This window comes from Pseudochaenichthys georgianus, chromosome 7 (genome assembly GCF_902827115.2).
Source record: "Pseudochaenichthys georgianus chromosome 7, fPseGeo1.2, whole genome shotgun sequence".
NCBI lineage: Eukaryota > Metazoa > Chordata > Actinopteri > Perciformes > Channichthyidae > Pseudochaenichthys > Pseudochaenichthys georgianus.
This window is the reverse complement of record NC_047509.1, coordinates 30708096-30718290: the sequence shown is the minus strand read 5'-3', so window position 1 is coordinate 30718290 and position 10195 is coordinate 30708096. Positions and strand designations below refer to the sequence as shown.

At 40.0% G+C, this 10195-nt stretch overlaps 1 pseudogene; it reads right to left on the bottom strand.

Annotated features, from left to right (window-relative positions):
* Nucleotides 1-257: 257 nt before the first annotated feature.
* Nucleotides 258-8967, bottom strand: LOC117448910 (anoctamin-7-like; annotated as a pseudogene).
* Between the last annotated feature and the right edge of the window lie 1228 nt (nt 8968-10195).

The window sequence follows — 10195 nt, the reverse complement described above, 5'->3', positions numbered from 1 at the left end:
TCCTAGAACAGTGAATGGTAACATTCTCAGAATGTTTTTAGAACCAAACATTTCTAGCTGGGATATTGTAAGCATGCATGCCAGACTTTGTTTTTACAAACATTAACCGGCTCATTGTGCCTTCAAACTTTGAAATGCCTATAATTGTTTGTTTAATCGACAATTTCATTTCACCAAATTGTTCTTCTGTTTGGGTTTTGCAAAGTGAAGCCATTTTGTGAAAAAACATGTGATACCTTGAGATCTGTTGAGTGAAATCAGAAAATGAACGATGTTAGATGCTGGTTTACATACGGGATAATGAACTCCTGAATGTTGTTGATGAGCTGCTTTCCCACCATGATGATGAAGAGTTGCTCAGCCAGCTCAATGAGGCAGCCCCCGGGTCCACACTGCAATAGGAAATACACAGAAACAGAGTTATTGAACTTGATACTTTTACATGCTTAGATGGAAATACAATAGAGAACCGCAGTGACTCGTCCTAAAACCCGGAAGTAAGTTAGCATTTCTACCACTCCCGGTTCCTTCGACAAAAAACGATGCAATTTCTCCATAGGATTTTGTAAAATAGCTCGAAATAAGGTCTGTGGTTGACACAAATTGAAGAGACAGATCACGTTTTGTTCTACAACATTAAAGATCACTACTATTTTCCAAAATCCTATGGAGAAATTGCATTGGTTTTTGACGAAGGAACCGGAAGGAGTTTACTTCCAGGTTTTAGCACGCGTCACTGCGGTTCTCTATGGCAGGGATCTAAAACACTCGCTCCTTCTGAGAATTATAAAGACTCACATCTTCATTTCTCATCCCAAACAAGGTCCCGTAGTTGGTAGGGTACCCCACAAACCTGCAAACACAGAGAAGGAGGAAAGGTTCAATCTTATTTGGCACAAAATGCGCTTTACGTCTTACTTTCTTTGTGTGTTGAGACTAACTCGTGTCTCACCTTCCTTTAAAGAAAGCTACATAGAAAGGGGACGAGTAGAAGTTGACAAACTGGAAGATGAACACCTTGAAGATAAAAGCATTGTCGTACTGGGTTTGTGTTCTGTGCATCTCTGGAAAAGAGAAAGCGAGGAAACAAAGTGTTAATGTCAGTAAAATGTAATGTTATACTTGTACTTAACTATGGCATTAACTGTATGGTCATCTTCATGCATTTGCTTACAAGTTTAGGAATCTTAGCAACAGCTTGGTGAAGGTAATGATACAGTATCTGATGGAAACAATAGAACTACTGTAGCAAATGAAGTGGTATAATAATATTTGTAGTTAATTCCATGTACCTATTTTTCTTTTAAAGGGGACCTATCATGCAAAATGCACGTTTTGATGTTTATACATAAATATGTGTCCCCGGTGTGTCGGGGAACTCACAAAGTGTCAGAAAATAAAACCCTCTCTCTTTTGCTCCGTGCACACATCTCTAAAAACGGGGCTACAACGGAGTTGATCCAGATTTGCGATCCCATATGACGTAAATTACGTTATATCGGATGGTGGACCCACGGCACTATCAGAAACGTCGCTGTATCAGAAACAATTCCCGACGTGTTTTGGACGTAATAGTCTTTGTTTACATTAGCAAGCATCGCTAACACTAAGCTGTACTGGAGAGAGCATGTTTGTGAAGAAGCAGGAAATAAAAAGGAACTCACCTTGTGGTAAACCCGCAAGAGAGAAAGTCTTTGAGCTCCATACTGTTTCAGAAATAATCCTTGATCTAATAATCCTTGCATTTCATCACCGCAGCATTTTAGACAGTATCTGCCAGGTCCCGCATGAGCCGGCATAAGCTCCGCCCCCTATTATTTTTTATTTGTCCTATGATAAGTCAACATTTCAATTTGTAATGTTCTTTGGTTTGGTTTAAATGAAGTACCCACTTTCATTAATTCCTGAGTTTGATAGTGCTATTTTGCATATCATACAGGGTTTGCATGCTAACAAGCTAAACAACGGTTCTGACAGTGGTAAACTATTTACTTGGTTGTGCTTAGCTGTTAGCCAACTAGCTAAAGTAAAAGTAGCAACTAAGACATGAAAAATCATCACCATCTATTGAAGATACATAGGAGGTAATGTTAGATACTCTATATATTGAGGCTTTCTGGGCTAGTTGAGACTAGCCCTGAAAGCCATAACTTTAACAGGTTGTAAAGAATAATTTAGCTGCTGTTCATAAGTCTTTATGAGTAAGAGGATACAAATAGTTTGCTGTTTCTAGAGCCTAAAATGGAAATGTTATTACTGGTTTCTTCTTAAACCTACTAGCACAGTTCTTATAACTTTATTTGTCCATCTATGGTTCAGCGCTCCATCATATGCAACCATATGATGCCGTAACTAAACAAGACACCTAATAATGTCAGAAAAGAGACACTGTGTTTTACAGTTGCTGAGTGCTCTGTGTTACAGTTGCGCACTCCCACTCAGCAAAGTTGTCGCCCACAATAAAAGATTATTCTTACCCTGGAAGCTGGGATCAAATTAAAGACATCATCTCGTCTTTAAGGAGTCTCATCGTTTAGTTAGTGGAGATCCAGTGAGAGGCTGATATCAATATATAGCATTAAGGCAGTATTGATTCTTACCCCATTTAGTGAGCTGCTCTGCTAATGCAGTGTAGACCCGGCCCATCAGCAGGATGAGGCCCAGACTCACTATACTGCTGCAGATGTTCGCTATGGTTCCTGCCTGAGGAGGAGAGCACACACTTGTATGTTAAGTATGAACACACACATACAAGTTCAGACGGTACAGAGAGTAGAAGGAGCTGATGTACAACCTGTAGTGTAATCATGTAGTCGTCCTTATACTGTCTATTATTAAAGACAGTTATTTCAACAAATCCCACTCAATTGTCCCTAAGGCTCCCTTACGGTCGATATTCTTGCAAAAATAAACAAATAGGGATTTGTATTATCTTGTCTCATGTGTAATTTTAGTGGATCAAAATGTCTTATGGAATTAATTTGCAGATCATCTGGTTCACTTGTACAACAAAGGCGGTGAGGGTTGTTTGGAGCCTAGTTGAAGGATGCTATAAAACGTTCAATAAAACAGATTTTTTTTTCAGATTGTGAATGACTAGAGACACAACATGTCGTAGTATGCGATATTAGCTTTGAACAGACAGATGGCAGAGATTATAATGTCCATATACACACTGTATATGCTCTCTGCTGCTTTGATGTACCTCTGTACGCAGGACGGGGCTCCCGGTGCGGAACATCATCAAGCTGATGATCCCGCGGCACATGACCACCGTCACCAGGAAATCATCACCACGCACAAGCTGAGAGGGGAGACACAGGAAGACAGGGTGTAAAACATTACAGTTTGTGGAAACACTCTTAACATCTCAGAGTAGTAGTAGTAGTAGTAGTAGTAGTAGTAGTAGTAGTAGTAGTAGTAGTAGTAGTAGTAGTAGTATTTCTTGAGGTTTAGGAGGTGGACTAAATGTATGCAGTTTACCCCACCTTATTTGCTAAATAATAATAATAACCAGCAAAATCCATAGTACTTTCTATAGTTGGTTGAATTTATTTTTCAACTGAATAAAAAAGTCACTTGATTGGAACAACTTTGTTCTCAGTCACTGCTCTTTGTTTGCTTCCCAGGTACCGGTAAGTGATCGTAGATACTGTTCTATTCAGTCTGCCTTGTGCCATTTTCAATTGTCCAGCTCCGTCATCTTTGTCAGGAGAAACTGATCATAACGTATTGTCCCAGGAACAAGTAAATCCTGAGACTGAGCATAAAGTGTACAGGTGAGATGATCAGATCAGACCCAGCCCTGTGGGCCAATGACCTGGTTTCATTATTAGAGAGAGGTTCAGTTTCCACAGGAATAATACACTGAACCCCACCTCTCTTTCTCTTCAGGATCAAAACATTAAAAGCTCACATAAGCAGAGCTCTACTGACCTCTTTACTGAAACTAAGAATAATTACAATGTTTGCAGATTAGGAAAATGAAATATGTTTGATATCATATGTGACTTATATCCATAGAAAACAAGCGGTGTAATTAAAAAGGAAATATTATGTCCATGTTCAATATTTTGTTCCTCTACTGTGACGTGTACATGCTTTAAATGTTCAAAAATGCGTCTTTTATTTTCCTCATACTACCTTTTTTCACCCTCTGTCTGAAACCAGAGCCCAGTCTGCTCTGATTGGTTAGCTGGCGGCTCTGTTGTGATTGGTAAACCGCTTAGGAGAAGTGCCGCCACTTAGCCTGTCACGTACAATGTGTTGGAGCGCAAGTGTTACATGGTGATGTCACTATGTTAGAGAGAGGGGAACTTTGGGATTTTAGCTTTTGATTCACTTACATGCACAAAAACCTATCTAACACACTATCGGAAAGAACAATAAAATAAGCATAATAGGGACCCGTTAATCAAAGAAACTTCACTGTATTCTTCAGTGGTTACATTGAGCAGCCAATCCGAGGATGTATGCATTTTCAAACTGATACCAGCAAACAAATACAATAAATATATATAATATATATAATAATATAATGTTACTGGCAAATGCTGCTAAAATAGACAGAACGAACAGGTTTGAACAGTGTCTCACCATCATGATGATCACCATGGAGCCGGTGAACACAACGGGCGAGCCTGGGTCTTCTCTGGGAAGTACGGCTCCTTCACTCCGGTCACTGGGTTTGGCTCCATCGTCGGGGCCATGGCTGCAAACTCTGGACGAGGACGCTCCTGAGGGACACAGTGATGACATCAGCGTCAATGGACACACTCTTTGCTGGCCAATTCAGAAACGATATGTTTAATCAAGAGACAATAAGTGTATGAGAACAGTTTGGTCACTAAAGAAAGGAAGGATTGGGAGACCTCTTCTTCATGGAAGTCCATGCAGTCCCAGTGATGGGCCAGGGTGGCCATCTTTCTCTTCCAGTACTCCAGGAAGGTTACAGCCCAGAAGGACATGAAGACACTGAAGAGGACGGTTCCTGGGTGGTCAAACAGGTAGCCCAACTGCAATGCAGAATAACGTCATCAATGTTGCATTGTGGTTAAAAAATAAATAAAACTGGTTTAGTGGAAATGTTTTGTATTACCTTGGCCATGGTGCAGATATCAGACATGTTCCAGGCCTTGCATGTGTTACACAGAGGACACATGAGATAACTCGCTCCGCTGGTACAGATGTCCTTACTGTTGACAGACACATACATATGGATTAGTTACTAATGAGCAATTGTAAAGCTTTCAAACTAGCCTTTCATATTTTGATGCATCCCAAGCACATTTGGCAGAAACTATAGTTATTATTGTCACAGATAAGGAAAATGAACTGTAGTGTATTTTGCATTCACATAAAGCCAGGGAATATTTATTGAGTGAGAAAATAGAACAGATGGAAGGTGCTAAAATCATTCACAAGCTACCGCACCTTCACTGCAGTTAACCAGTGACTCACTGCAACTATGATGCTGCAGGAATACATCTTGGACCCACTGAGAGACGTCTATCTTCCACATTTATGTAATGGGAGGATTATTCTGCACTAATTGTCCATTATCAAATGAGATATCGGCAGTTTGTTGCAGCTGCCGAGAGCTCTCCATCCGTTCTCCACGAATCAATGGCTTTAATCTAAAGTGTGAACTAATGAAAATCATGAATCTGAGACGTCGTTTCCTTTCCTGAGATATTGACTTGTCTTCCGTTTACTCTAACCTCACTTGTTTCTTTATAGCAGGATGGATTTTCTGTCACTAAAACCAACAGAGAGGGAATGGTAAACAAACACAATTGTTTAGGCAATATTAGGGTACAACACTGGAAGAAAAGGAGTGACTATAATTCTTTGTAGGGAGAGTAGAGCTTTCTGTGCTGTTAAATACAAATGATAAATTGGGCCAAACAAACCTCATGTGGTTTGAACAACTATGGCGTTTGTTTTCATGCAGAACAGACTATGCGTTGATGCTTAGGTTTATTTGTATCTCAAACTGTGCTTGCTTTACATAATGTGGAGATAGGACAATATAATAGCGTAGGTACACTTTTACAGTTCTGGTGGATTTTGAGAATGTTAATCCTGTGTTTTCGACATAAGCATGTCATAATAAGATACTCCACTTGTAAATGTCTGAAGCTTCAATTCAACTTAAAATGGTGGCATAAAAGTGAAGAGTCGGACTTCAGATGATCAGTGATGCTCAGCTTAGTTTGTTTAAAGCCATCGTAGCTTTTTACTTCTGGCGATTGCATTTACTCTGTAACTAGTATAGAAGGAATGTCAATATGTGGAAATTATACTGCTGGACAAAATGTGTTTGCCTTATTTTCTGAAACGTCCAACATCTAATCCAGTCGAAGGAGCCCGAGCTAACTTTCAATGCTAACCTGTCCAGGCAAGATGGTAACACATTTGGCAACCTCACTTCGCCCAGTAGTTATACGATATGTCACAAAATGGTTACATCAGGTTAATTCCTCGAAAATCACCCAAACATTTTTTTATATCAAATAACTGACAATTAAATGTTTGCACAAGAATGACACATTGAATTTCGCTAATTTCCAAGACTCTCTTAAGCCAGTTCTTTCAAAGAGACAGTCAATCTGACCGAGAGTGAGCGGAATGAGACCTCAAACATACGGCCACTGATGTACAATCTGTTGAGTCAACACTTTTATGATGCAACAATTGACATTTTCATTATGATTATCTGTGTCATTGTAAAACATAACACAAGCTACATTTGTGAACTAATTGATACAGAGACGAAGAAAATGTCAGTAGCATATCAATATACATCTTATGCAGAATTAAAACCCCTGACTTTACTGAAGTGAGCCATGGTTTGTTTCACTGCTTCGGAAGTCAAATGTTAACATGTAGAGGCAATATTGTGTAAGATCTTTCACACAAATAGCAATACTCTTACTTTAATGAAGCGTCAGAATGCTCAGTTGATCCAGCAGAAACATCATTTCTGATACTAATTCAACTATCACAATCTCATACTAATTGATTGTACATCAATGACTGTAAAACGGGTGAAATTCCCCTCTAAGATTTGACCGACTTAATACATCAACTAAATCAACATAATGCTACACTCAACAGTCCAGCTTCACATGTATGTAATGCAATGAAACATGTATTTCCTGTGGGGGTGTGGACTCACGCTGGTGTGTTGGTACCCATGGACATGACTCCAGACACAAAGACCAGGGTCCCGACCACTGCGGCCGGCAGCAGCCAGGCTGTGTAGAAACCTGCAGATACATGAAGATCCATTAGGGTCCCAGCTGATGCAGGGATGTGCTGCTTGATGCTGGAATGTCTTTTGATGAAGAGGTCGGAATGGCTTCGCAGAAGAAACGTCTAATGAAGAGGATGATAGTTGCACTATTCCCGCTAATTCGGTCAAGTTTTTCGGTTTGGTTTGCTTGTTTGTCAACATGTTTGTCAACAAAACTACAGGCCATATTTTTTGGGAAACTTTGTGGAAGCGTGAACTATGAGCCATGGACGAATCCTTAACATTTTGGAGCAGATCCGAATCTCGGGGTAGAAACACAAATGTATCTAATGATGTCCATGCTACACCCTTTTCATTATTCAGATATTTTATTTCTTATGTGATTTATCCAGCATGTATCTACCAGGCAGTTGCGTGAAACACACACATATTCCCTGGCTGTTGCATGGACTACTGTCTTAAACAGTATATTACAATGTTTTGGATTATTATTTATTACAGATTTCAAAGGGCGTATCAAATAAGCTCCCAGTCTTTAAGAGTGAGGTTTTGCTACAAAATAAAATATTATCCTCAGATTTAAAAGGTTAGGATTTTGAGGGAATCACCTAAAACTAATAATCATTATGTTGTCAGCTTAGAATGAGTACATCCTGTCTACAAAGTGTCTAATTAAGGCCACTGTAGTTCTCTAGTAGGAAAGGTAGGGGTATTATTCAGTTGGTAACCTTGTTGCTAGACGCCATTACATCCTACACACTGTTGTAGGATTGCTGAACCCTCTTTGAACAAGTTAGAAAACCCCATCCCCGGATGAAGACCATGAGATCCAACTGAAAGCTCTTGAAAATGCTTAGACTGTACATGTTTTCCACAACAAACTTCAAATCTCAAGGCAAAGTAATCCATGTTATATTTACCCAGCCAGGCAAAGTAAAGTGCAATCTTCTCTCCAAAGTACTCTCTGATGTGGTCCAGTGGCTGGTACTTGTACCATTTGCACCAGCGGCTCCAGTAGTGATGAAGAATCTGCCTCTGGTTCAGCTCGTCAGGACGAATCTCATACTTTGGAAGCTTGAAGGAGCCCTGTGGGAAAAGAAACATGCGTATTGTAGAGGACAGGCAGCAGAAGTGTTCCATCCCATTAAAGAGCAGATCAATCATGTCTGACCTCGTGCAGGGGGAAAGCCGCCGTGTACACGCCTTCATTCACAAGTCTGTCCACTCCAACCTCAGCCCTCTTCCTTTTGCCGTACACCGTTCTGGCAAGAATCTCATACACCTAAAAATAATACATATATTCTCCTTTCATGAGAGAACAATTTCACTGATTTGGTGCACTGAAGAGGAACTCCTGATACTCACAACACGGTGTCTCTGCGTGTTCGTGAAGTAGGTGTCATGGTTGTCACAGCCAAGAAACCTGAAGAAGAGAGACAGTCATTTAGCCAACATAAACTTTGACATACCGATCCCGTTATCAACCATGGATGATTAGAAGTCACCTGTTCATCTTTGACTTGCGAAAGGCACATGTGTAATAGTCCAGCGGCCTGTTTGGCACTGACTCCATCATCACGTTAGGTATGCATAGTCTGTTCATGACCCGAGCAGATGTGTTGAGGTCCAGGTTTTGCTGGGCCTAAAAGCCAAACACGTTCTGTATGAAAAACATTTCATCTTCTTACTTTTTCTTTTGCTGCATTCATTTCAGTTATTTGGTGACACGTGTGGTTACTGGTGGTTAACAGTAAGTTCATTTTACTGATAAAGATCGCAGAGTTTTAAATGTAGAAATGTAGATACCAATTTGCATCCTGCTCAGGAAAGGCAGACTCCTCCAGTTACCATAGAAACTGGTGTTTGATGTAAAAGCAACACGAAGAGTTCATGATCCATGCAAGCAGCTACTGGATGTAGCTTTGAGCTACATTCAGCAAACTAACATGCTCGCTGAATGAAAGTTTGACTCAATGCTGCCATGTTGATGTTTAAGTTAAATATGTATACCATGTTTGTATATATGTGTGTTTGCGATTGTAGGCTGTGTGTCGATTTGAGTTTTTCCTTAACTACACTTGCCATACGTCACTTTGAATACGAAACACCCGGATGGTGAGTCTAATAATAAACTCATAATAGGCAAAAGGTTAAGTGTGAATTTTCTCCATCTCATTTGTTGCCCTCTTCACAACAAAGCGGAAGGGGTGGGAACAGCGGCGGATTAGGATACACTGTTTTTACTTAGTAATAACAGCCTAATGTTGTCGAATAGAAGCCAACAGTATGTCTTTAGGGTTAATTTTACAACAAAAGGGGTTTGACTTCTCATCAATCAAAGTACATAGCGTACATAGTGAGCTTCATTGAAGAGTACTTGTTTACCAGCCTGGCTTGTTAGCTTTCTAATGTCCAGTACTAAGTACTAAACATGCACATGTTTTGCGGAGGCTGATGGCATTGTGACAATATTCTTTTGACAAGCCATCCAACAGTCCAAACCACATTATGCCGCAAAGTTTAGAAATACATTTCAAGTCAGTAGTCTGAGAACCAATCATCTCTGTGCAAATGCCCATGGTATTTATCTTGTACATGTTTACACATTTGACATTGATCAGTATAAGTGGAACGGTACGCATCTTGATGGTCTGAACACATTTGAAAGGGCACTATCTAATCATTGTTGTGAACTGACAAACAAGATCACAATCTCAAGTTTCCATATCTTCAAATTAGACCTAATTGATTAACCAGCAGCACGAACCTGCAGTGGAGCCCTGAGACAGAGTTCCCCTCAGCGAAATACACCAAACACATCCCAAGGAGCCTAAGTTTAAGGAAATGTATCGTTTTCCTTTTTCATTCGATGTTTCCTCCCTAAACAGAACAGAGAACATTTGAATGAGAATCATCTAATTCAGAACAAAAATATGT